General features: G+C 35.8%; 1 long non-coding RNA gene across 1 annotated transcript; it reads left to right on the forward strand.

Annotated features, from left to right (window-relative positions):
* Window positions 1-345: 345 nt before the first annotated feature.
* On the forward strand, window positions 346-2,541 carry LOC120439115. Its single transcript, XR_005612383.1, has 3 exons — window positions 346-403; window positions 1,013-1,097; window positions 1,986-2,541. It is a non-coding gene; the product is annotated as an uncharacterized LOC120439115 (long non-coding RNA).
* The last annotated feature ends 3,238 nt before the right edge of the window (window positions 2,542-5,779 follow it).

The following is a 5,779-nucleotide window of genomic DNA, read 5'->3' on the forward strand; positions in this document are numbered from 1 at the left end:
GCCTTGAGGCAACTGTTATTGTGATGTGGATCTGTATAAATAAAACTGAATCTAATTGAATTACTTACCTTTACTGACATTCAGAATTTTTAAATCAAACTTTGTGTTTCAAAGCCAGTGTTTAATTTAACAGTGAAATGTTTACAAAATTTGTTTTCTGTGTGTCTATTCTGGTTACAGTCAGCAGTTACTAACTTATTGACAGAATTCTTTAACTACAGGGGAACATAGAAATGCATACAATTCGAATGGTGTAGCGCAACACTAGTGACAATAAAACTGGGTGAACACACCCCTTTTAGTTATCGTTGACAAAGGTTAAAGTACAATGCACTGTATTTAAGGATTTTATGTGCTCAACACCACACCCTAAAGTGAAGCAAATCTTTCACACATCTAAAAGGTATGTAGATATTTACGAAAGTTATTATTTGTATAATTATTGTGATAATGGGCAAATATCATTACCAGAATTCTCTGTGTACATAGTTTAGCTGTAGTGTGAACTTTGGAGAAATTATAACTTTGCCGGAGATATGAGGCACAGTTTTAACAAACATAATTCTTTCAACAAATGATTGCTTTCTTGTATTTACTGGAAATTATCTGAGGAGGTAAATATTGTTCAAGGATGAGATGACAAAAATCAATAGTTTTATCTCATGCGCACTGTTATGGTGTCCCTTACTGCTTCTTGTTGCGGGAATCACAGAGAAACTTAAATCCCTCCACCATGACAAGGTGGCGGTTCTTTGCATACCTTTAAAGAAAAAATGTTTGTGTACTTGTACTAGAGTGAATTACCTTTAAATAGCTGTTGTTACTTGGTAACATCATTCCTTAACACCCAGTAGGTAGGTAGGTATAGTGGTCTTATTGTCTTTTTAGCGTTTTCTTACTCTGTATTGACATCACCAATGTCATTGAGGCATTATAAACGTAAAAGTCCACAGGTTTCCAGTCCATTTGTATACATATACTTTATAACAAGTACATAAAACATACCTTTTAGAATCAGGGGAATCTGATCCAGCAAAGACAGCAAAGCATTCTCCACTCGATTGTGCCACAAGATGAAGACAGAAAGGCGCTTCCATGTGAGTTAAAGCACTTTTATACCCAGAAAACTTTCCAATACAGTTTGTTAATATTTAACAAATTGCATAATTTTATGTAAAATTATTTTAAAATGAATGGTAACTTTTTCTTTTAAGTCAAAAATAAGGCAGTATTAGTAATTTAACTAATTGTTTTCTTAAAGTTTTTCTAATAACTTTCTTTGTTATAGGGTAACAGTGTCTGAGCCTCATTTGAAAATAAATTAGCACTTGTATAACACAAGGGGGATTTTTTTTTTTATCACCAATTATTTTTATTCCAAGTGCCCCAGCTGTTGAAAGCTTGTACTCTCTCTCTCTCTCGATATAAAATATTATACAACACATGATTGCTACCATAGTTTGTAACACCAAAAAAAGGACATGCTTCTCCAAGTTACTAATTTTAAAATTTCCAAAAATAATTTTGACATGTGTTATGCAGTCATTGTGTGGTGCATGTTACATGCAGAGAAGAATGGAATGGATGAAGATAAATCTGTTTCAGATTGGGGGCAACTAGATATTGTGTACTTGTGGCTAAAATGTAGACAAACAGATATAGAGTCTAGGAATATCTTAAGATAATGCCATGAAAATTCTGCCTTTATGAGTCTTTGAAATGTTTTATATGCATTTATTTTCCATGTTAATGACCCCAAAAGTGAAGTTATCTTAGATTTAATAAAGGTTTATTACTACATGCTTCCAATTGCATTTGTAGACAGGTGTAGTTGTCTGCATAGTATATTTGTGTTTTCTTTCACTTAGTTTGTAAAAACAAAGTATTACATCTTGAATTACTTTCTTCGAAATAACCCTGGTGTCTGTTTCACTTGAAAGCAAGTTTTTTTTTTTTTTTTTTTTTAAAACATGTTTCTGTTTTAGGGTGATGATGGCTTGGAAAAGAAAGATGCAGCGATTCGTAAACTGAAGGAACAAAAGGAGGAGCTTGAAGAACACAGAGATCAACTTACACACCAGCTTAAAAAGATAGAGGCAGAGAAAAATGAGAACAAGAAGAAGCTTCAACAAGTAGAGGACACATCAGAAAAAAAAGACCTATTAAATGTCAAATCAAAACTGGATGACCAGCAGAAAGATTATGAAAGTTTTGTGCTCCATGTGGACCAGCTGCTACAGACAACAGATACTCTACTTGCAATAGAGTCTAAGTAGTTGATAATGTACTACAAAGATCAAATTGATTTTGTGTTTGAAAGATGTTTTTAATCATGACATTCTCATTTCTCAGTTAATGAAGCTAAAATGAAGCTTTTTAACAAAATGAAATAATACAATTAATAATTAACTGCAACATAAGGCAGGTCTTACAGTTGTCTACAATTTCTTTGCATGAAAATGAGTAAATTTATGTTGAGATTGTGTCTGAGAGTCGCACAGTTGTACTTTGTCTGGCTATTGTAAACAACTCAATAAAAAGTCCAAGCTTTTAATACTGTGCCAGCCTAGTACTGTACATACTGCACAGGTGCTGATTACCTGTCTTAACTCGGTCAATTGCATTTGTACAAACTTGAAATGCTGGATGAGTGTATGACTGAGACTTATTGGTTAAGTTGCATTGATAGTCCTTCATTGTTTCATATCTGAATCATTTTAATCAGACATTATAATGACTTAGTAAGGAGTGTGAAGAAATAACAAAATAATACCAGGTGTGATTTCTACTAATGACTTTTTTTGGCTGTTATGATCAGTATATTTCTCATTTCTTTCTTGGCTCTTGACGGAGGCGGTCGCACTTTCTCCCTCTCCCTTATCCTTCCTGCTTGCCTTCTCATGTCTTTGTATAGTCTTGCTTATTCTCTTACCCTAAAAGAGTCTCCCAGACTTGTTCTCTAAAAATCTAAAGAAGAATTATGGATTTGATCAACTGGTCCCTTAACGAAATTGACAAACTCCTGAGCTTGGGAGAGCCTGATTGTCCTGCGGAGACATTTGCTGCCGGATACTCGATGGTCGGTTGCGTCGCGTGTCTGGCGACACTCTCGATGGAGGACATTGAACGACATCTACCAATTCAGAACCACAATAACAGAGTTCTGGCTGATTGGAGCTGGCTCGGACCTGGCTTATCGAAGAACAAGAAGCAAATGGTAAATGGACTGATTCTTATATAGCGCTTTTCTACTCTCACAGAGTACTCAAAGCGCTCTATACAACATGCCTCATTCACCCAATCATACCCATTCTCACAAGCACTTTATCTATACGTAGTGCTTTCTAAGTGCATTCACCCACATTCATACTCCGATGGATGCATCGGAGAGCAAGTAGGGGTTAGTATCTTGCCCAAGGATACTTGACATGCAGACTGGAGGAGCCAGGGATCGAACCATCAACCTTCCGATCAGTAGGTGACCTGCTCTACCTCCTGAGCTAAAGCCGCTACAGATGTTCAAAATCCCACAAGGCTGGCCAACACGATATACGATGGGCAGGGTTGTGAGTCCTCAGACTGTGTTCATTGAACGCAGTATGGATAAGATCTTGGAGAAGAAGAACTGGAATTGAGAGACCTGGTGACCAGTGATGGACATTAGAGCAACTGTAAAATTGAAAGCAGTTTGTTCGCACTAACCAAATCAACTACCATCTTCATCTCATGTGGCCCCCCTGGCGCCAGCTGGATGCTCAAGGCAAAATCTGACTGGAATAACAAAAATTCTCCTTAGATAACAAGACCGTGTTGTGACTCTCTCCCCCCTCCTTCAAGGCCACCCGCGTCAGCCGAAGATTGTTGACTTTTGCCTAAATGGGTGAAGGGACACTTTCTCTCGGCTGAACACGGCTGCAAGGCTGGCAGCCTTAACCCAATTTCCCTCGGGATGAATAAATTGTTATCAATCAACCAATCAATCAATCTATATATATTGCAACTGGACTTTGTTTTTGTTCTTTGTTTGTTTTTGTGCTTGTTTTTCTAACTCACAAACAGACAACATGTTTGTTTTAAACATGGTGGTCAATTAATTAACTATTAACTTTTACTTTCCGTGTGAAGTTTGCATGTTCTCTTCGTGTTTGCATTTGGTTGTGTCCCACTATTCTGGCTATTTCCCTCTTTCCAGAGACATGCAGTTAAAGCAGTGGGGTTAAGTTAATGGGTGATTCAAAGTTGTCCATTGGTCTGAATGTTTGTGCAAACATAGAGAATAGCAAAATAGATACGTGCATCAGAGATTGATTAGTAGTAAAATACTACAAAGATGTATATGCATTTTTTATCCACTTTTCCCCAGTCATAAGGAGTCATATGATTGTTGTTTTTTCTCTGTATAGATTATTCAGAGTCTGCCTTAAAATATAAAGCGCTTTGAGGTGACTGTTGTTGTGATTTGGTCTTGTATAAATAAAATTGAATTGTATTGAATTGAATATTGGATCAGATGACTGAAGTCTGAAGAAATAACAGATACTGGTAATTTAACAATATATTTATTTAAGAAACATGGGTCTTGGTAGTACATGAAATAGGGATGAGAACTGATAAAAATTTAGTGATTCTGATTCCATTATTGATATCACTTATTGATTCGACTAGATTCCCTTATCAGTTCTCATTGTCTCCACTTCGAGATTCACCACCATCTCTAAGCAGCATATCAAAGACTTTATTTTCATGCAAATTAATTATATTCTGTGTGGTCAAATGTTTGTGCTTGTGGGAGGTATTCCCCCTCTTTGTTGTGATCAGTGTTGGGGTCATTACTCAAAGTAATTATTACACATATTACACAGAACACTCTTCTTTAATCTATAGCAGTATGTTACTTAGTTACATCCAGGAGAAAGACATTCGTTAGACTAGTCATTACAAATGCTTATGTTATTGCCACATTTTGGCAGGTACATCATTCAATGATTGTTTCTTGTGAGACTGATTTGTTTAAATCCCATTTTTTTTTCAGTTCACTGGGATACCCCTGTACCATTATTATGTGAGTCCTAGACCTACTCTGTCCTTTATTTTAATAAGTTACATAAATTTCATCTGCACTTTAAAAGATAAGGAAATCCACTGTTGCCCTTGAGATTTTGTTTGTTATATGTGTCTGTAGAAGCAGAGTTAGATTAAATGATTTTATGACAGGTTATTATATGCCATTACTGCAATTCAAAAGTTCAGAGTCAGAGTTGATGTTCATTGCAAATCACATCACGTGTTTTTTTGTTTTTGTTTAAAAAAAATGATTCTGTATGTATCTCACTGTTACCTGTTTTCTGTAACATTGCTTGTTTTGGTTGGGTTTTCTTTATGCTTATCGTTTTTGTAAAGGAACAGTTTAACATTCTGAAAACAAGTCGTGTATGTGTGTTTGTGTGTGTAGTAAAAGTAGTACACGACAAAGATCAAGAAAACTCTAGAGACACACCCAGCTTTGATTGCCCTTTACCAGGGATAAAGTGCAACAATTTTCTTTGAGGACGTTTAGAGTGTTGAACATTGAAAACTAAAGCAGACTGAAGCTTTGACACATCTAACAGGTATGTGGAAATTTACTGAAATGATTTTTAAACTTCTAAGTGGTAAAATCCCTGAAATTAAAAGCAGAATTGTTTGTGAATATAAGCAAAACAAGACTGGATGATTTAAAACCTGGTTGCAGTTTGCAGTTTGGAGAGGGTAAAACTTGAACCAGTTTTAACAACTCTAC

This window comes from Oreochromis aureus, linkage group 3 (genome assembly GCF_013358895.1).
Source record: "Oreochromis aureus strain Israel breed Guangdong linkage group 3, ZZ_aureus, whole genome shotgun sequence".
In the NCBI taxonomy this organism is placed as follows: Eukaryota; Metazoa; Chordata; class Actinopteri; order Cichliformes; family Cichlidae; genus Oreochromis; species Oreochromis aureus.